The 23,481-nt window shown below is 36.6% G+C and overlaps 1 pseudogene; it reads left to right on the forward strand.

The window, feature by feature from the left end:
* LOC131059641 (taxane 10-beta-hydroxylase-like) overlaps window positions 1-23,075 on the forward strand; it is a 37,620-nt pseudogene extending 14,545 nt beyond the window's left edge.
* Window positions 23,076-23,481: the final 406 nt, after the last annotated feature.

Raw genomic sequence — 23,481 nt, forward strand, 5'->3', positions numbered from 1 at the left:
CTTTGAATTATGGTGTGGATACTGACCCAATGTGAGTTACTTCAAGGTATTTGGAAGTAGGTGCTACATCAAGAGGGATGAGTACTCTGGAAAGTTGGATCCTAAGAGTGATGAAGGAATCTTCTTAGGTTACTCCACAAAGAGTAAAACATACCAGTGTTTGAACAACAAAACCGGTAAGATTATGGAGTGTGCAAATTTCAGAGTAGATGAGTTCTTTGAGAAAAATGAACGGGACAACAAGAGTGAACCAAAGGACTACCAAGGATTCAATTACATTATACCGATCAAACCTGCTACAGAGAATCCTAGTGTAGCTGCAAATGAGGGAGCATATGAAGTAGAACCTGCACAACCGGTAGAAGAAGCTCCAAGAAATGAACCGGCATGACCAAGGTATGTCAGAAACAATCATTCTGCTAATAATATTATTGGTGACAAAAATGTAGGAGTATTGACTAGAAGAAAAGAAAGGGAGAGTACCTGTCTGCTCACTAAAATTGAGCCCAAAATAGCAAAGGAGGCTCTAAAAGATGAAGACTAGATCAAAGCTATGGAGGAATAACTGGAGCAGATTGAGCAAAATGAAACTTGGACCCTTGTTCCCAAACTGGAGAACAAAAACGTGATAGGCACCAAGTGGGTGTTTAGAAACAAAATGGATGAAATCAGTCAAGTAGTAATAAATAAAGCAAGGTTAGTTTGAAAAGGGTATGCATAGGAAGAAGGTTTGGATTATGGAGAGACCATTGCACCGATGGCCAGACTAGAAGGGGTCATAATCTTGCTTGCTTATGTTGCTTATAGGAAGTTCAAGGTCTACCAAATGGATGTCAAATCGACATTCTTGAATGGTGTTCTAGAGGAAGAAGTTTACATTGAGAAAATGAAAGGGTTTGCTTCAAAACATGGAAGAGATATGGTATGTAAGCTGAAGAAGGCTCTATATGGGCTAAAACAAGAACTAAGAGCTTGGTATGAGAGACTGCACTCATACCTGATAAGTATAGGGTTCATGAGAATCAATGACAATAATACCTTGTATTTGAAAACTAGAGAAGAAGGAAAACATCTGATTGTAGAGATTTTTATAGATGACATCATCTTTGGAGGAGATGATGAAATGAGAAAAGTTTTTGTAGAAGAAATGAAGAAAGAATTTGAAATTTCCATGATCGGTGAACTAAAATTCTTCATTGGTCTGCAAGTATCTCAGTTAAAGAATGGTATATTCATTAGCCAGACCAAATATATAAGGGAAATATTGAAGACCTTTGGAATGGAAGATTCCAAACCCATTGGAACTCTGATGGTTATAGGTTGCAAGCTCTCCAAAGATGATGAGGCTAATGAAGTGAATGAGACACTATACCAATCCATGATTGGTAAGTTGCAGTATGTAGTGCACAATAGACCGGATATAACACAAGAAGTTGGCTTGGTTGCTAGATTTGCTGCAAATCCAAAAGAGACTCATATGGTGGCGGTTAAGAGGATATTTAGATACCTTAAGGGGACTGATAAGTATGGTATCTAGTATCCACATATGGGAGATTTCAACTTAATTGTCTTCACCAATGCAGATTGGGCAGGGAACATTGATGATAGAAAGAGCACTAGTGGAGGTGCATTCTTTCTTGGAGATAGGCTTGTGTCATGGATAAACAAGAAACAAAATTGTATCACTCAATCCATAGCTGAGGAAGAGTATGTGGCTGCCCAAATTCACCAGTACACAGGTAGTATGGATTAAGAAAATCTTGGAAGGTATCCAAGAAAAGGTGACTGAACCTGTGGTGATACACTGTGACAATACAAGTGCCATCAACATATCAAAAAACCCAGTAATGCACTTTAAAATCAAGCATATTTCAATAAAATATCATTATCTTAGGGAACAAATGTAGGACAAATAAGTTAGACTAGAATATGTGCCAACCAAGGAACAGGTTATGTATTCATGAGTTTGTACATTTTTAGAGTCAGTTTATTCATAGTTATTCTGTGTGACTTTTGGCATATTGATGATAGAGGAGGTATAGTCAGTGTTCTTGTTCAGATGTTTAGATTTCAAAGTTGATCAAGAGGGAGAGAAAGACCTATGTTGAATATTGTTGAGCTGTATGTGTGATCTAAGAGGGAGAGAATCAATTTGTGTTGTGTATATCTTTGGCATTGCTGTCAAAGGGGGAGAGAAGCAAGTGAAAAATTGTCATATCTTATGTTGATCTAAGGTGGAGTTTGTTGAGAATTATGGGGAGATTGTTAGTAGTTGTTTTATTTCTTCGCATTAATTGTTTTTCATAGTCATATGTTGCCATCAATGCCAAAGGGGGAGATTGTTGGATATTGTTGAGATGTATACTAGAATAGTGTTTTGTCATTGATGTCAACATATTCTTTTGTGTGTTCCAGTGTTGCAGTCAAATTAAATGAGTTATTTTGGTCATTGTGTTGAAATTGAGCTATTGCAGTATAATGGGTTTTGAGATGCTTATCTAGTTGATTCAACATAAGTTTTCATGGTCCACATGATGTTTTGATTGAACAATGAGGTCTGGCATTGAAGTTTGTTTTTGATGTTATTCGGTGCTCTTGTTTGTGCTCTGCATTGCTCCAAAATTGCAATGTCTTGGTTTGTAGATCTGGCAAAGTATTTGGGACATTCAAGTGTGTCCTCAATTCTGGTGGTCCATCATTTGGAAATCCACAAGAGAATATTTAAGGTTGACAGTCAATTATGTTGGTGTTCTTGAGCTCCGGTAAAGAGATGTTGATGATTCTAGTAATCTGCATTGTTGCAGTTGTTGTGGTGTAATTTACATTGCTTGTGAATGTTCCTAGACTGTGTTCTATCTGTTTTGTTGGTCCTATTGGCAATTGACACTCATTTGATTGGTTTCAATATGTTGTTATTGATGGCAACATGTTTCGGCTTCATATTTGGTTTGGTTGTTTACCGACAAACACTTCACCGACACTGATAGGTATCTTCATTGGTAGAAAGAATTCTTTGGGTACCAGCATTGCAGGATGACATGACTTCATCAGTTTACAAATATTAGAGGTCATCATCATTTTGGGAGATCCGACAATCAATAATTGATTTCGATATTCATGTATATATGTAATTGAGCCGACATGTATATTCATCTTTACAATTATCTATGTAAGCCAACATAAGGCATAAAGGAATGTAAGGGTATATAGGTCAGTTGATTAGATCATTTTTTAATGGAAGGATATGCGAGATATGTGAGAGAGATCATGTATATGAGGAAATTTATGTAAGAGGATATTCCGGTAAGGATTTAGGGTTTCAGACCGAAACAATATTCAGGCATAGGAGATGCTATCATTGCAGATCACTCATTCTTCTAGATTATAGGCTGAATTTTTATGTAGTCAGTGAGACTCTTTTGTGATGAGCAGTGTGCTCTAGGCTGTAAGGCTTCCTGCAAGTGCAGGCCCCATATTTTGTAATATCTTTTCATATGGTCAGTGGATTGATATTATGGGTCACAAATCCCACCATAATTTTTCCTTTTTGAGGTTTTCTATGTATAATTCTTTGTGTTATGGTATTCATTTATGTGATTGGCTTATTGATTGCTTTAATTCTTTCAATTCTAAATGTACTAGTATACCGATTGGTGAATGCATGGTTTAATAAGGTTAAAATTGATCACTCTAGTAGAACATTGATTCATGCCCCCTCTCAGTGTTGTTGGATTCCAACAATTTGTATCAAAGCTTTGTGCCTCATAGTAAGTTTAAAATATTGAGGGAGATCCTCAATCTGGAATCCATGGATATGAGTTTGGAGAAGCAACAAGAGGTAGGAATTGAAGATTATGATGTTGAAAGGATGAAGAATTTGAAGTTACAAGATGAATTAAATTCTTTTTCAGGAATTCATTCTTATCCTACAAGAGAGGTTGTCATTTGTTCAAGCTAGGAGGAAGGAACTACTGCAAAATCAAGACAATGAAGAGACAGTGCCCTTAATGAGAGATGTCAGAAGCTAAGTTAAGAGACCATGATCATGAGGAATGAAATGAAAGCTGTAACTATGAGGATGTCAAAGGAGATTGAGGACCAGAAGAAGAAGAAAGAAAATCTTGCTATATCTTTGAAAGACAAATTTGAAGAATGCACCCGGTTGGTTCATGAAAATGATATGTGAAGAATTGATTTAATGAAATCCTAGAGTAATGAACAAGAAATTAAAAGACAAATGATAATTCTGAGAGATGATTTGACTATTACAAGTGATTACAAGGACAAATTCAAGGTTAGTTCAACATAGCTTGATGAATTATTGAAAAGACAAAGACATAATGGAGATTCCAGTGGACTTGGATTTGAACAAGGTTGGTGCTCCAGTACTGCTAATGAAGATCAAAACTAGAAGGCACTGGTAAGGTAGCTTAATGCTTACAAATTTAATGGTAAATGCCTTATTTGTAATAAATTTGATCACATGGCTAGGTAATGTAGAAATAGAGCAAATCAGAACTATAATTCTGCTCCTAGTCAATGTTCTAAATGCAATAAGTATGGTCATAAGACAAAAGATTGCAAAATGAATTTTAAATGTTATGCATGTGGAAAATTTGGACATATGGCTAATCAGTGCAGGTCAAGCAATTATACTGGTTTTAGCAAAGAAATTCAAAAGAACAATGTCACATGTTATACATGCAACAAGGTTGGACACATAGCCAAGTTTTGTAGAAGCAGAAATCCATCTGTTAACAATGATGGATCAAATGATAAAGGAAAAGAGAAGGTCAATGAAATCCAGCAAGATCATACCAAAAGATGGGTCAAGAAGTCAAATGAACAATTCGTAGATGGAAATGCTTCAATTACTCAACCCACAAAGGAGGTTGCTCCTTCACTGGCAGGAAGCTCATCTGGTAACTCAGGCAGATGCCTTAGGGGTAGGAAAAATTTATGATAATACTACTTATGCCCCAGGAAAGAGGCTCTTGGAAGATGTTCCAAATATTGGAAATGCTTATCCAGCATGGAGATGTTTGACCGAGATCCAATATCTTTCACTGGAAGTCATTCATGTCAATGATAGATTAGGGTTTTCTTGGAGGTTAAAAGGTCGAATTCACTCATCTTTGATCACTTGCATTCAGAGAGATTCAACATGATTTAGAGCGAGTCTAAGGAAAATCAGTGTGATCGATATCTTCTCGAGCAATTTCACCAGCGATCGGAAGAGTTATTTAGTTTTTTACTGGCAATTATCTCATAGGTATTTATCTTTCATCATGGAAGTGAGATCATCATCTGCACCTATATTTATTGCATATCCTACTGTTGTTGAGGTAAAGGATCGTCCTAGGCTGATTTTCAAATGATGTCCGCATATTGCCACCTTGGATGACTCGGTTGGCGGTTTTTCCTGTGTCCCAGAAGGAGTTGTATATGTTGAAGATTTCAGAGCTTACATTCATTGTCACATTGAGGATTTGGGAACCAATGATATTAAGAGCATGTATATGAGAGAGTTAATGGGAGCTTCTAGAAAGATCAAGCCTGAGTACAAACACATTGAGGATCTAGGGTTTACCGACATTCTAGATATTCCTGAATTTGAAGATGAGATTGTCAGATATGTTTTGAGTAGAGTGCATAGAGAATTCATCTAGTTGGACAAACCGTATAAAATTTTGAAGGAGGCAATTAGGGCCATCACCGGTTTGCCACAAATAGGTCAGCGTCTAGAGAAGAAGATTTCTAATGATCAGGTTAACAAGCTCATCAACGCAACATCAGATCAGAAATCGATGAGGGTTAGCACCATCATAAACAAAGACATCATATTCAGAAGCATGATTATTGGTTACAAGGTAACTCTATCAAACTGTCGAAACTCTATTTCTAGCTCTTGCATTTATGCAACTCATAAGATGATGAGAAAAAATGAGAAGTTAGATCTCTGTGGATGGTTGTTGGATGAATTGTTAATTAGCCTAGGGAAGATCAAAAGAGAGAAGAAGGGAACATTCTGGTATAGGAATCTTATTGTCTATTTGATGTTGTTTTTCATTAATGAAACTCCCAGTTTTGGTAAGAGACAATGGCATTCAATATCCCTGTAGGATGGAAACTGAAACAATCTATTGCTACATTGGGTAGTCAGCGAGATGATAAAGTATGGGGTTACTTTAAGGCATTACAGAAGGCTATGAAATCTAGGGAGATGGTTCCAAAGCAAATTATTGAGAAATAATCAACCAAAATATGCTTCATGGTTAAAAAGGATGAGACTTTGATGGAAGCTGTCAAGCCCCGAATGATATGGATTGAAGAGATGGGTTATGAATTTGATGCATAGATTCTAGATGCATATGCAAAGATATTAATTGATGCATCTATTGATGAGGTAGAGAAATCCTTTGGTATTGCAAAGAAAAAAAATCAAGAGGTTGAAACTGAGTTTAATTGGAAGAAGAGGGAGAAATGATAGGGAAAGGCAAGAAAATTTGTGGAACAAGTATCTCAGGATATCAAAGAATTAATTGATGTTGTTTTGGAAAAGGGAAGGAAGAAGAAAGAGCCTAGAATTTTTATTGAGCCCATTGCATCAGACTCTGGATCTGAGGATAAAAAATCCTTAGCATTCAAGAGCGTATTGAGGAAGAAAGGTGAAGAGACTAAGGAGGAAGCTAGGAAGAAACTGGTTAGGAAGGTTACTATCAAGGTACCGGCACGGAAATGAGCTCCAAAGGAAACACCTTCTACTCCATCCAGTATTGGAACAAGAAAGAGGGTGGATGACATTGATCTGGCACTTGTCACCTATAATGTAACTATTATTACACCCAAGACTTGTGCATAATTGGTTGATGAAATCACTAAGGATGGTATGCTGAAAAATGTACAATTTAATAATGAGCATTTAGATAATGATGAATAGAGAGAAGTTGAGGAAGCAATTTTATTGTATTTGGATATATATATAAGAAATCTTTGTTAGAAATTGAAAACCAAATACTAGCACAGTTATAAGAAAATTTAGATGCTACAAGATTATTAGCTATGGAGGAGGATAGGCATATAAAGATTCAAGAGTTGTTAAATACTTGTGCATCCATTACTCCAAAGGAGTTGGATAGGACTCTTGAGGTTGCAGATAGGAAAATCTTTCACAGCAAGCACAACATAGTTAGTCTTATGTTTGGTAGGGTTATTAAGATAGTCACTGAGACACACAAGGCATGGGTTCAATTCTTGGCTACAAACCTTGGTTTCTATACTTCACGGTAAGCTAAAGTAGATATTACAGACATCTCGATTGAAATGAAAGGTAAAGGTATTGTAGGTACTTCACCCTTAATTTTGAAAAATATTAAGATATTGGATATAGAGCCCCTGCTAGAATCTAATGTACAAGACACAGAGGTGATACCGATAGATAAAGACAATGTAAAGGTTGCAAATGTACAGGTTACTAATGTTGAGGATAATAGTCCTTTGGATCAGAAAGTATAGGTTGAGGTCATAGTTCATAAGGAGGAACTGGCAGTAACTGTTATTGTACCAAGTGGCAAAGCCATCGGTGAAAGTGAGGAAGCTATAAAAGTTAACAAACCATCAGAGGAGAAGAGAGAGGAATCCGACAGGGTACTGGTAGTGAGCACATCATTGTTTTCAATCGATGGCTCACAAGTAGAACAAAAAAAATTAACTGAGATGAGTTCTATTGAGCTCATGATGATGGCTGCACAAAAAATGATGAAGGAAGGATCTATGGACAAAGGACTTATTGATTAGTATATCCCTATTTTGCATAGACTTATCCCAGAATACAAATTTGACAAAGGAGCAAACCCATCTGGCAAGCTCAAAGTAATCACATAGCACATTTCCAAGGACTTTAAATCTTTACAACAGATATCAAACCGGTAGGCATTGGAGAGATTTACACAGGCTAAGAGAGCAACATTTGATCAGATGATTGAGTTGGAGAAGAAGGAGATTAATGATAAGTTGAAGTTGATTGATATGTTGGCATTATGTGAACTGGTATGAAGACATAATGATATTGTATGTTGTCATTGATGTCAATATGTGACATGATGTGAACTGGCACATGTGATATGTGAGAAGAGAGAACCGGCATATGTATGAACCAATATATATGCCAAAGTGAAGCGGTATATTTGTTCAAGATGAACCGGCATGTCAAGATGAACCGGCATGTAGTTATGGGAACCGACACATGGAAGCATTGTGTGACTACTGGTTGGTAGGTAGTATCCACTTCAGGATTTTCGGTTGGAGTACCTCAAGCCTATGCGACTCAATCGGTGATCTTTGTGTGATGAGTTAGCAATATAACAAAGAATAGATCATGTTGCCACGTAAGCCCTGTGCGCGTGAAGGATCTTACATGAAGAAGACTATCCCTATCCACCTTGGAATGTGTGAAGTTTGTCAAACGATGATAACGTGTGATGGGTTATCAGCCACCATGAAATCGGTGGATAATGGACGATGGAGAATGTCTTGAGATCGATTCAAGAGTGTTGCATTTAATGCAGTATGATTCAACAGTTAGGATTGAACCGTTTGAATTGCTTAACCTAACAGGTTTAGGGTTTAGGGTTTTTGCTACTGACCTGTCTGTTTCCTATAAGGTCGATGTTGTGTTTCTTTCCAGAGTTGTTGGCAAAAATTTGTATGTGTGTATCCTAGGGAAGTGATATATAAATCTTGCCAGACCAAAGGAGAGAAGAGATACCTACAAAGTGAATGAGAAAAAGGTGGAGAGGAGCCAAAATAGATCTGCATTGGCATTGAGTGCTATTACCAGATTATTGTAATTCCTATTGATCTTTAACCACTTCAATAGTTGTGAAATCCCTTAACAAGGTAACTTGAAGTTATTGAGTTTTGGGAAGCTATAGAGCTCTGGAGATCCTTTATCTATTGAGTTCTTGAAATCCTCTAACAAGGTAACCCTAACCGGGTTTAACCCTTAACCGGGTGATCCCTGACAGGATCGGTTCCTAGTAGAACCTATTGTAATGTCTTTAACCGGACAAGGCTCCTAATAGAGCAGACTTCTAAAGAGTTCAAAAAGCATCTTGTGGGTATTCATCCCCACCGTGGGTTTTCCTAGTTGGGTTTCCACATGAAAAATATGTGTGTCATGTGAGATGCTTTTATCTTGTGATGCTTTGTTATTACCTGTTGAGCATATGATGGTTCTGTGTTTTATGCCTATCTATAAAACATATTGAACTAACTATTGTGAAGATCTGATGATAGTTTACCTGTTCATGCATGAGGGTGTAATGGTGCTGTAGTATTGAGCTAAGAGGAAATCTTAGTGAGTAACCGGTTTATGATTGTTTTAGTTGTTCTAGGTCTTACCGGTTGCACTCTGTTTCAACCAGTATCACTATTTGCCAGTCATTTGGAGTATTTGCTGTCAAACCAATTTTGGACTGTATTTTGTCTATACTGATTCACCCCCCCTCTCAGTACCAGTTTGGTACAATTCGTTCATCTTTGAGTTATCATGATAATGTTGTGATGCAATGTACTAATATTTATAGAGTATGTTGTAACACAGGTTTACTTATAGCTGATTTTGATAAAAAGGATTAAGGATTCTCAGGAGAATATTGTGGGCATAGTCAATTCTTTTGATGCCTTTAATTCTTTGACTACATCTATTGATGGTCAGATTTTGGTTTTGGAAGCTCAAGTTTTATCTCTTGAGAGGGATAAAGACAAAATTATAAGGCTAGATAGAGGTCTTAGAGGATTGGTGAGTCCTTGGTTGGATTCATTAAGTGTACATAAGGAGTGTATTGATATTATTGGTAATCCCACACCAGTGAAACTTAAGGATAAAGATTCATATGCCCATATGATTAATGGACTTGTATCTATTTCTGTAAGGAAGTTAAGTAGCGGAAACAACTTCCTACACTAACCTTGAGAGGAGGGTAATGCAAAACTTTTTCAGATCATTACAATAGTTACAGAAAATGGAAATAGATATAATAGCATTCATACCACAACACAATGATTTACGTGGGGAAAACCCTTTCGGGAGAAAAACCCCACCCTCCAAAAGCAGCTCAATATTTTATTCAGCAATCAAAAACAGATTACAAAATACTTGCAGAGCAAGCTCTTCACAGGAGTACCACTAATCAGAGATTCAGAGGCAACTCAATAGCCATAGGACTCTTACACACAACCTCTATCTCACACACCTCATAAATAGGAGATACAATACAAGAAACCATCAAACGGTATTACAAAACCATGGGCTAAAACCACCCAATAAGGTGTAGCCGACCTTATCTCCCTTCTAGATGCCCTATGACATGTTAAAGCACACATCAACACGTGTCACTCCCTTTTACAGCTCATTTATGTATTCGATACAAATTATTTTTCCTATTTCAGGAGTACAAACTTCCGGAGGCCATAACTTGAGAACCGGGTGTCCGATTGACGAACCGTTTGAAGCGCCGGAAAGCTCGCGAAGTGCTCTATCACCTTGTAACCCACTTTGCCGGTTACGGCCACTTTTTAGGGAATTTCAGAGCCTCTAAAGTCTCCAAAATTAAGTTTAAATATTTTATTGCACCCCTCCAAGACGAAAACTTTAATATCTTCAAAACCAGCTGTGAACTTGCGACGAAACTTTACCGGAATGCTTATCTAGCCAACCAAAAGCTTCAGGGAGAGTTTCGCACCATTTTGTGCTCAAATGAAAACTTACTATAAATAGTAACCTCGCATAAATGCAAGGTTGAGACACCATTTTTCCCAACAATTTCTGGCACACTTAAATAAGGTTGGGATACCTATCTATACCTTTTGGAGAAAGCATATCTGAAAATTTTTAAATATATTTAGCTTCAGTAAGGTATTTTGGGACATTCTTTGTACACTCTTTCATTCTTTGTCTTGATTTTTGATATTTTTGGCATTGATGTCAAAGGGGGAGGTATAGGTGAAAAATATATTCTTGACATTGAGAGATATGGAGGTATGGAGTATTTTGTTTAGATCATGATCACAAATGGATATTCAGCTCAGGGGGAGCAATCTCAGGATGAAACCGATAGATGGAAACCATTATCATTTTTCACATGAGTGTTGCCATCAATTGCAAAGGGGGAGATTGTTGGCAATTGAAACTCATTTGATTGGTTTCAATATGTTGTCATTGATGGCAAAATGTTCCAGCTTCATATTTTGGTTTGGTTGTTTACTAGAAGATACTTCACCGACACAGGCATTGGTAGGTATCTTCACCAGTAGAAGGAATTCTTTGGGTACCGACATTGCAGACCAACATGACTTCATTAGGTTACAAATATTAGAGGCCAACATCATTTTGGGAGATCCAACAATCGGCAATTGATTTTGATATTCATGTATATGTGTAATTGAGCCGACACATATATTCATCTTTGTAATTATCTATGTAAGCTGACATAAGGCATAAAGGATTGTAAGGGTATATAGGTCAGTTGATTAGATCATTTTGTTATAGAAAGATGTGTGAGATATGTGGCAAAGATCATGCATGTGAGGACATTTATGTAAGAGGATATTCCGGTAAGGGTTTAAGGTTTCAGACTAGAACAGATAGAGCTTTAACTGAAATTGTATTCAAGCATAGGAGATGCTATCATTGCAGTTTACTCATTCTTCCGGATTGTAGTTTGGATCTTTATGTAGTCATTGAGACTCTTTTGTGATGAGCAATGTTCTCTAGGCTGTAAGCCTTCCTGCAAGTGCAAGCCCCCATATTTTGTAATATATTTTCATATGGCCATTGGATTGATATTGTGGGTCACAAATCCCACCATGGTTTTTCCTCTTTGAAGTTTTCCACGTATAATTCTTTGTGTTATGGTATTCATTTGTGTAATTGGCTTATTGATTTCTTTACTTCTTTCAATTCTATATGTACCAGTATACCGGTTGGTGAATGCATGGTTTAATAAGGTTAAAGTTGATCATTCTAGTAAAACACTCATTTACACCCCCCTCTTATTATTCTTGGATTCCAATAGGTCCACATTGATCGTTGTGTGTGTTAATGATCATTTTCTTGATCAGGTGGTGTTCTTCGTGTTATTCAACATTAATGGAGTTGTAGTGTGTTGCCAAAGTTTGAGGCGTGATTGTTGTAGGTGTTTCATTTTTGCAATGTTGATTTGAGTCCAGACTATGTCTTAGCTGACATTGTTTTCCTCTGCATGTGTATTGGAGATTGGATTGTGTTGACTTGATATTACACATTTCATTTGTGTGTTATGCATTTTTGGGCCGACAGGTAGAAGATCTAATTTAATGTTGTGTATATATAAGAGTGATTGATATGGCCATTTTGGTGGTTGATGAGGGCTGTGGTTGTGTGGAAAAGTATTATATTTAGTTTTTTGTGTGCAAGTGGAAGATTTGTGCTCCAGATTACAACAAAATAGCATATTAGAGCAGAGTGTGTTGTAGAGTGTGCAGTTTGATATATGATCTTAACCAAAACTATTCCCATGCATATGTAGATGTTATTTATTAGTTCAACCACTTTAGTTATCTATTGTAGTAGATTTGTAAGGTAGTGAGCCTTCTTCTGGGTTGTAGCCCTTTTTGTATTTGAGCAGTAAATTCTAGGCAGGGAACCTGAATGCATGTGCATTCCCCTTTGTAATATTATTATACTTCTAATAAGGTATATTAATATTGTGGGTCTCAATCCCACCATGGTTTTTCCTTTAATCAGGTTTCCACCTAAAAAATATTGGTATTGTGGTATTGTGATTACTTCCTTTATGGTTATGCATCTTTCCTTTTTTCTTATGTGCTATGTGGTTAAGTGATCAATTTAATAAAGTTAAAAGATTGTGGAACACTAACTCACCCCTCCCCACCCCTCTCAGTGTTCCTTGACTCCAACAGGATCATGAGTTATGTGATTATTATTTTCTGATTTATTCTTTTATCAAATATGTAGAAGATGTTGTCTCCTTAAGGAATTACATGAATCTTTCATTTGTTTGTTTTAGTAAGAATATTAGAGGTGCTTGACATTATTTAGTAGAGAAACTTTTGCATTGAGACATCATAGTTTACGTGAGTGGAAATAAAATGATACTTCCAACATTAAAACCACAACCTCCTTTCTCATTCCAATTAGCTCTCTTAGTGGTTGATAGCGAGCATTTGATAGTTTTTTATATGAAAGACTTTTAAAAAAATGAAAATATCAAATACTAGTGATAAGAAACATAAAATATGAAAACCAAAGAAATGCATAATGTGACATATTTACATACATATTTTTTATTTTATCTAGAAACATTTTAAATACTCTCTCTTTGACTTCTCACATTAGACTTTTGAGTATTTTAATTATTTTTATAAATATAAAAAATTACAACACTCAAGTGATGAACCCTAGGATGGTCTAAAATAGTGGTGTGTAGCATCAAGAGTGACAAGTCTCAACGTGATAAAGAAAGTGATAAAACCTTCTTGAGGCAGCACTAGGGACAATATTAATTTCCTAAATCACACAAAAGTATTGTCCCCATTTCAACAAACTATTAGTACATCAAAGTTTTTATAGAAAAATATATAGAAAACAATGAAACTTATAATTAGTGAATAGTATAATAGATGTTTGATACATTCTAGATGCTAAATAGCTATAATAGAAAAAGTTTTTGTTTTATGCACTTATTTGTATATAAATGTATATTGAACTCCTTTATTCATGTTTCCACATGCAATTGATGGTCAACAGTTGGATGTGGAAACAAGATTTGATGTACTGCAATTGAAATTGTCGAGTGTGACATGGTACCTACTTTATATTGCATTCATCTTCCACCTGGAAATCCACTATAAATGGTCTCTTTGACTTTTCTTTCAATGCTCACCTAGCCACGAGGTTAGAGCTAACCCCAGATAAAATCTTCTAAGTTTTGGGGTGTAAAGATAATGTTGTGCGCAACCATCAGCAGAAGCATCAAGAGTACAGACTGATAGGTGAACCCATAAGACTAAGAGAATTCACGATTACATTATCAAAATGAACGATCCATTATCAGAGAGTGTAGTCAATCACGAGATCTAGACTTTTGTGATATGAGCCTAGAAGAAAAAGAGTAAAAGATTATATCTAGACTTTTATTGCTAATAGCGTAGAAGAAAAAGAATAAAAGATTAATTTTATTTTTTTTCAATAAAAGTGGATTATTCTACTAAACTTTTTTATTAATATTTTTTATTTTTTACATAGGATTCAAAGAGCATACCAGAGGAAAGAACCCTGGGAAGAAAACCTCCAGTCACAACTCATAAAATAAACCTATAGTATCTAACAGATCAATTTATACACCCCGCCCAAAACCACATACAAAATGCAATCACAACACATATAATATCAGTTTTACATAGAGCCCATATGACAATTTGCCAAAAAAAGAAGACAAAATTTTCCAAAGCCCTGTGCCAAATCCCATGAGCCAAAAACCTTCCTGCCAAAAAAAAAAGTATCGAAAAACCTTTGGAAAAACACTATTATATCAAATACCATGACCTCGAACTCTTCTCCAGACAATGAGCATGAATACTTAAAATGAAAGGGGAAAGCGTGAATAATTATCATCATAAAAAATTACATCGACGTTACTCAAGAAAATCATATGACTATTGTTGCAAACCTTCCCATACCCTAGAAGGAATTTCCTCAAAACCCACCTCTCACTGATTAGCATTGCTATCAATGGCTAAATTTGCCAAATAATCTACAATCTTATTAACTTCTCTGTAACAATGGAATACCAAGAAAGATTCAAACAATTCTATTTTTTGTAAAATGGGATCAAGTATATACTGCAAATTCCAACAATTTGATTTCTTTTTCATAACACATTGAATAATCACCATGGAATCACCTTCAATTATTAAGTCTTTATTCCCAAAGAGATTGCCATATCCAATCCAAAAGACAAAGCATGAAATTCCGCATAATTGTTAGTTTTAAAACCAATAGCATGACACTTAGCTCAAATAAAATTTGCATTGTGATCATAAATTACTATACCTACCCCAGCCGACCCAAGGTTACCACAAGAGGCCCCATCAAAAATCAGTTTAAAGTGCCCCTACGGAGGAGGTTTCCATCTAGCAGAACATCTCTTACCTATTGCATCATTCCTTTTTAAAATTAAACCATGAGAGGGTAAAACTAACAGCATCTTCCAAACTCTAGTAACTCTACTATCCTAGTGTGAAAAAGAAGTAAGATTTTCCAAATTCTTATAAATAAATGACAAAGCAACCTCAGATATTGAAGACTCAATTTTTAATAGAACCTCAGACACAGGAGACCTTGTTTTTTTAAATATCCTGTTGTTTCTCTCTAGCCAAACATTCCAAATCACAATAGATGGAGATATGATCCAAAGGCATGCATAAAAAGATGAGGCAAACATAAAGGGCCAAGATCTAAAATGGGAAATGAGATCCTTACCAGTAACAAAGAATATATTTAACTTCTCAAACAACCACTGCCAACATTCATAAGCATAATCACAATGTAGGAACAAGTGTGAAGAAGATTCCAAATTTTTGTTACAAAGGACACAAGGGAAAACAACAGTAATACCAAGCTTGTCTAGTCTCATACCTATAAGGACTCTATCCTGAACTGCCAACCAAGCAAAGGCTCCAGCTTTGAGAAGGCAAGCCGAATGCCAAAACAACTTATAAGGCCAAGAAGATAAATCTTTAGCAACCATAAGAGAGTTGTAACCATCTTTAACAGTGTGCTTACCAGAAATATTCTTTGTCCAAATAAGTTAATCCTCAGAATGAGAAAGAAATACAATTCTATCCCCCAAAATCTTTTCAAAATCTAATTTCATGCTTTGATCAACATCTAAGAAATCAATCGACTTCCTTCTAGCATGCTTAAGGGGTCCACTAGTCACAATTTCAAAATAATCTGCTACAAAAACACCTCAAAGGGAGGAAAGAAAAATGATCAGAGGAGACCAATCCCTAATATTCGCCAAAAGTGTGTGTCCATTCCATACTTCATCCCAAAATCTGACTTTTCTATCATTATGAACAATCCATGAGAAATGAGGCAAAATAACTGATCTACATTTACAAAGGAAATTTCAAATAGCAGAACCCGAAGGCAAATTTGAGACTTTAAAAATGTACTCTCTCGATCCATTATTTAAATATTTGGCAAACATAATGTGTGCCCATAAGGAACTAGGCTTGTCATATAATTTCCAAACCAACTTAACACCTAAGACTAAATTCTGATTCTCTAGATTAACTACTTTCTCATCAATCACGTGAATATCTAGACTTTTATGGTTAATAGCGTAATAAAAGATTAATTACTTTCTCGTCAATCACATGAATATCTTTTTTAAGTGAATGAAGGATAGACACGAATCTGTAACTGAATATGACCATCAAACAGTAGCCTTCAATCCTTCATAACACCACTATTTCAAACAAGCCACGATTCATCTGGTAATTTCTGTTGTCTTTCGTTCATCGAGCAGTGGTGATCTCTCTGCTCCACTCTTACTCTCTTCTGATCAAAATGGATGTTTTTTAATTTAGTTCTCAATTTGTGCGATGTTTTAGCGGTAAAGTCTTTGCCTGCCCATCTTTCTATTGCCGTCTCTGTTGTTGTTGGCATACTTCTTCTCTCTCTCATCCGTTGGAAGCACCAATCCTCCCATAAACAACACTACTTTGATGAGAGAGTGAAGAAATATTGTGATGTTTTCAAGACATCACTAATCGGCTATCCAACGTTAGTAGTGTATGGTCCCGCTGGAAACTGCTTAGTTTTGTCCAACGAGGAGAAGCTGGTGAAGGCGTCATGGCCCAAGTCTTTCATGAAACTCATGGGGGAGGAATCCATTTTAAACCAAAGGGAAGAGAAGCATCTCATCTTGCGTGCTGCACTAGCCCGATTTCTGGGCCCTCGAGCATTGCAAAGCTATATTTCTAAAATGAGTTCTGAAATCCAGCTTCCTATCACAGAAAAATGGAAGGGAAAATCCCAAGTTAAGATGCTTCCTTTGGTGAGGGAGCTTATCTTTTCAGTAGCAAGCAGTTTAATTTTCGATATGAAGGATGATTCCGAAAGAACGCGACTCCGTCAACTCATGGAAACTGCACTTGCTGTATCTTTGGCCATTCCGCTCGACTTTCAGGAACTCGTTTTCGCAAAGCGCTTGAGGCACACTCTACCATCGATAAAATTCTCTCTTATTTAATAGAAAAGAGAAAGATCGAGTTAAGATCAGGTAGAGCGTCTAGGGATGCTGATTTACTTTCTGTGTTGATCACCTTCAAAGATGAAAAGGGAATCCACTCACCGACAAGGAGATCCTCAACAATTTCAATGGTTTGCTTCACTCATCGTTCGAGAACACAATCTCAGTACTTACTTTGTTATTTAAACTCCTGTCTTCCAATCCTGATTGCTATGAACAAGTGGTTCAAGGTATGCAAAGCAGCTGCTCTTTTGTTTCAATTAATATGTGTAAAAGATAGAAGATAAACAAATACAATACTGTTTGCAGAAATAAAAAAGATGAAAAACAGAGTACACAGACTAAACACCAGATTTTATCGTGGTTCAGCAAACTTAGCCTACATCCACACTGAGAACATAGGTATTTTTATTATATCAACATATTAGATCTTACAATGATACAACAACATCTTTAAATAAGCTTCCAACTACATCGGAAACTGAAGAGACACTTTGGAGGGAAGGCAATGATGTCCATTGGTCTTCATCTTAACAATCTCCCACCAGATAGCCAACGGATGCTGCTATTGATCAGTCATTCCCCTGCTCTTTCTGCTGATTTACTTCTTCTTTACGAGCCCAAGAGAAGTCCTAGCACTTTCGAACTTCTCCTTGGACACACTTTTGGTAAAGATATCTGCCGGGTTGACATTTGTGTCAATTTTAACAACCTTCAACTTGCCTTCTTCAGCCATATGACGAACAAAATGAGCATGCACATCAATATGTTTAGAACTTCGCTGAGAGGAATTGTTATGAGCCATAAAAATGGCACTGCGACTATCACAAAACATAACATAATCACTTTGTTGGTACGTCATTTCACCAAACAATCATTGCAACCAAATCATTTCTCTCGCACCTTTAGAAAGAGCCAAATACTCAGCCTCTGTAGAAGAAAGGGCAATAGAACGTTGTAGCCTAGAGGCCCAACTAATGGCAGCTCCAGTAAACATCAAGACATAACCAGTAGTAGACCTTTGTTTGTCTAAATCTCCAACAAGATCTGAATCCGTGAAACCTTGTAACTGAACATTGTTGCCACCAAAGCATAATGCATAATCTGAAGTTCCTTTTAGGTACCTCAATATCCACTAACCGCTTCCCAATGAATCTTCCAGGGATTGCTCATGAATCTACTCACAACTCCCACCGCATGAGCAATGTCGGGACGTGTAGAAACCATAGCATACATAATGCTACCAATTGCTGATTTGTAAGGAAGTCCTTCCATGAAATCCTTGTCTTCTTGTGTTTTTGGGCACAAATCAGAAAGATAACTGAAAATGACTGGTAAGTGGGGTAGAAACAATATTGGCATCAGCGATACCAAAACGATCAACTACTTTGTCAATGTATTCCTTTTGTGACAAAGTGATCTCCTTCTTCTCTCTATCTCGGGTGATCGTCATGCCAAGAATCTTCTTGGCTGCTCCTAAATCCTTCATAGCAAATTTACTTGCCAATTTAGTTTTAAACTCACCAACAATTCTAGAACTTGTACTAGCTACCAACATATCATCAACATAGAGAAGAAGAATGATGAATTCACCATTCAGAAGTTTCTTGTAGTAGATACATGGATCAGATTCACATCTTATGAAATTATGTTCAATCATGAAAGAATCGAACTTAACATACCACTACCACGGGGCTTGTTTGAGCCCATATAAGCTACGTTTTAGTTGACAATAGAGATGTTCCTATCCTTTTTGCACAAAGCCTTCAAGCTGATTCATGTACAATTCTTCATTAATGTCTCCATGTAGAAACGTTGTCTTCACATCAAGTTGTTCCAACTCAAGGTCCCATACAACTGCGAGTCCTAAAACAGTTCAGATTGGTGTCATCTTCACAACTGGAGAGAAAATTTCAGTGAAATCAATCCCCTTTTCTTGAGGATAACCCTTTACTACCAATCTGGCTTTGTAACACTTCCTACCTTGCCCTTCTTCTTTCAATTTATATACCCACTTGTTCTTAAGTGGTTTTTGATTTGGTGGAAGGACAACCAAATCCCATGTGTTATTAGCTTCAATTGAACTCATTTCTTCTTGCATAGCACCCTGCCATTTATCCCAATTTTTATCCTTCATAGCTGCTTGAAAATTTGAAGGTTATGTATATTCAAAGAGCAATAAAGTGGGCTCTACCTCTTCAGTGAAGAGAAGTTCATAATCAGAGAATTTGGATGGAATCTTTCTCTGTCTACTTGATCTTCTGACATTCCCTAAATCAATTTTTACATCAGCTAGGTCTTTTTCTCTTATATCCCCATCACTATGTTCTTGGTCTTTTTCAGATGGTGAATGCCTTTTATTAGAGGAGACAACACCTTTCTGCACCCTGATGTTTTCATCATTATGACCATCATCACCACTACTTTTGCGCATATGTTGGTCAATACTGCAAATTGGAGAGTCAACAGATGGCTACATACCAAGCTGTGAGTCACAGATAGGGGAATAACTTGTAGGCTGTGTATTGCACAAAGATTGTTGCTGCACTGAAGACAAACCATCATGTCACCGTGTAGTATCCAAACCTATTGAAGTGTTATGAACAAAAGAATTATTTCGAACAAAATTGCCACTGCTTCCTCTATGAGTGGGATCACAGCAAGTATGTGGCTGCGTATATCACTACAATTCCAAGGGGCTATGTGGGATGGTTTGCACTGATTGGGAAGAGCACTAGGGAGTGCATAGAAAGGGATGTGGAGCAGCTGGAGTGGCACCCGAACCTGCCACAATGTCAGTCAAAATACCATCTTGCAGATTTTGTGCAATATGAGTTGTATGGTTTTCAATCACCGTGCCATTGAGTGTATGCTTGGGGTGTTGAGCCTCTGCTATGTAGGGATTAATATTTGAAATCACTTCCCTATCTATGTCATTATCTAGAGAAAACTCCATCATTGATTGGGATGAAGAAAAGACAGGGATTGAAGATAACACAAAGGTAGGAGAAACAAGGGGTGTCAAATTTCTTGAAGAATCACCATTATTACATAAATCTGGCAAATGTATGTATTCATTATTTGAATTGCCATGTTTCTCCAATCTTGGAAATACTGTCTCATTAAAGACAACATCTCTGCTACAAACTATTTTCTTTCCAATGGGATCCCAAAGTTTGAAACCAAATTGATCTTTGCCATAGCCTACGAAGATGCCTCATTGTGATTTAAAATCCAGCTTTGTCCTCTTTTCTTTAGGGACATGAACATAGGCTTCACATCCAAAAACTCGGATGTGTGAATATGAAATCCATTTTCCTAACCATTCCTCTTCCGGAATACCAAAATTCAACTGTGATGAAGGACTCCGGTTGATTAGATACACAACTGTATTACAAGCCTCAGCCCAAAACTCCTTGCTTAAACCAGCATTTGATAGCATGCACCGTGCTTTCTCAAGGATAGTTTGGTTTAGCCTTTCTGCTGCCCATTCTCTTGAGGGGTAAACAGAACAATTTTAATTCTTCTAATACCATGATCTGTACAACAGTTATCAAACTCCACGAAACAAAATTCAACTCCATTATCCGTTCTTAAACACTTTATTTTGTGACCACTTTGCTTTTCAACAAGTGCTTTGAAAATTTTTTATTTTGAAAACACTTCAGATTTACGGGACATCATATAAATCCAAACTTTTCTAGTACAATCATTTAGGAAAGTAAAAAAATAGTTTGCGCCTCCATAAGAGGTTACCTCCGTACGTCCAAAGATATCCAAGTGCACCAATTCCAGTGGTGTTGTCTTCATGTCGTGTCCATTCTTCAAGAAGCTGACCCTTCTTTGCTTCCCATGAAGAAATGTTCACAAAACTCTAAATTTGCTGATTATAGACCCGGAAGTTGGTCGCGGTTGAGCATCACATCAAGGCCTTTCTTTCTCATGTCACCTAACCGTTGATGCCAAAGGGTTACATCGCTACCCACAAGTGGCATAGCAGCTCCCACCTCATCAATGGTTTTCACAATGTAGAGATTACCCATCTTGTCTCCTTTTGCAATAGCTAAGGAAGCTGTGGCTATTTTCCATGTGTCCGTGAGTTCGGTTTTAAAGCCTTCTGTATATAATTGGCTTACTAAAATCAGATTTCTCTTTAATTGAGGAACATGTCTAACATCTTTGAGCAATAATTTGGCTCCTCCATCTAGATGCAAGACAACATCACCTTTCCCAATGATTTTACAAGCTTTGTTGTCTCCCAATTATACTTCTCCAAAATCACCTTCTTGATAATTTGTGAATGCATCCGGGAGAGAGGAAGCATGAAAAGAGGTGCCAGAATCAATTACCTACGAATCAAATTTTGTATCAGTTGTAGCTAGTACTAGAATCCCATCATCTTTATCATGGACTATGTTTGCTTCACTATCCAATACTTTGTCTTGTGCCTTCTTGTACTTTCTACAATCTTTCTTGACATGTCCAGCCTTCCCACAAAACCAACAACCGCCTTCTCTTCCTCTAGACCGCGATCTTCTAGCTGATTTAGACCTCCGATAGTTATTATTTCTGCCTCTATATTGGATTCTTCCTCTATTTTCAGTGATCACCATTGTGAGAGCATCACCGGATGAGGGCTCATCATTCTTCCTCCTTAAATCTTCGGAGAGAAGAGTGGCTGAAACTTCATCAAAGGCCAACTTCTTGGAGCTTGATGCCGTAGTGTTTATGGCTGTTACAACTCCATCCTAGCTGTTTGGTAGAGAGCGTAAGAGAAGAACAACTTTATTTTCATCGTCTTGAGTCATTCCAACTGAATTCGCTTGGCTGATCAAAGTGTTGAATTCATTAATATGGTTCACCATTGCGCAACCTTCCTTCATCTTGAATTTATAAAATTTCTTCATGATGAAGACTTTATTTGCAGCAGACGCCATAGCATATGTTTTTATCAGTTTGTCCCAAACTTCTTTTGTAGTTTTCTCCTCTGCAACATTGAACAGAACATTTTCATTCAGCGAAAGAAAAATTGTTAACTACACCGGAAATTAAAAAGACACAGTTTTGGAGGGAAGGCAATGATGTCCGTTGATCTTCATCTTAACAATATGTTCAGTAGGAGTTGCCATTAATGCCTGACAAGTGTACATATCAGAGCAAATGAGAATTATGTCGAATGTAAAAGACGGAGAAGAAATCAATTGGAACGATGTCAAAGATATGAAATACACATGGCAAGCTGTGCAGGAAACATTGCGCATGAATCCGCCAATTTTTGGATCATTTCGCGAGGCCATCGTTGATATTGATTAAAAGGGTTATACAATCCCAAAAGGATGGAAAGTGAGCCGTACATTGATTTCAAATGAATTTCTATAAGTTCACTTCAATCACTAATTTTTTATTCTTTCTTGAAATCACAAACCTAAATCTAACATAATGACCATATGGACAGTTTATAGCACGCATATGAAAGAAGAGTATTTTAATGAGCCAGCAAAATTCAAACCTTCACGATTCCAAGAGGAAGGTATGCATGTTGCTCCTTATACATTCTTACCCTTCGCTGCAGGGCACCGAGTTTGTCCAGGATGGGAATTTGCAAAGATAAAAATACTACTGTTTGTACATCATTTTGTTAGAACTTTCAGAGACTACAGTGCCATTGACCCAGATGAAAAAGTATTGACAGATCCAATTGTTGCTCTCCCTGCTAATGGTTTTGCTTTAAAACTTTTCCCCAGAACCTAAGTTAATTGGAGGTCTGCCTCAAAATTATGAAAATAGATGTCGTAATAGGACAATAGAAATAGTTATGTTATTTAGATGTTAAATATTGAATTCTGTCCTCGAGTAGTTTTCCTGTGGGAGGTTGTGAAATGAGCAATTATATATCATGTTTTGATTTTTGCTTACTCTGAAACGACATCCATATTTATGATCATATAGAATCCATTGCAGCTTTTTTTAAACAAAATTATCTTTATATTATTTCTCATTTAATTTTTCATTATGAAATGTCTTAATATATTATTCAATTTTGTGTTAAGTAAATCTCTTCTATTCAATTTTATTTGGACATCCTTTTATACTTATTATCTTATTTTATTCATATGTTTACATGTTTCTATACATTCAACGTTTTTCTACAATTTTC

The sequence above is a fragment of the Cryptomeria japonica genome, chromosome 9 (assembly GCF_030272615.1).
Source record: "Cryptomeria japonica chromosome 9, Sugi_1.0, whole genome shotgun sequence".
In the NCBI taxonomy this organism is placed as follows: domain Eukaryota; kingdom Viridiplantae; phylum Streptophyta; class Pinopsida; order Cupressales; family Cupressaceae; genus Cryptomeria; species Cryptomeria japonica.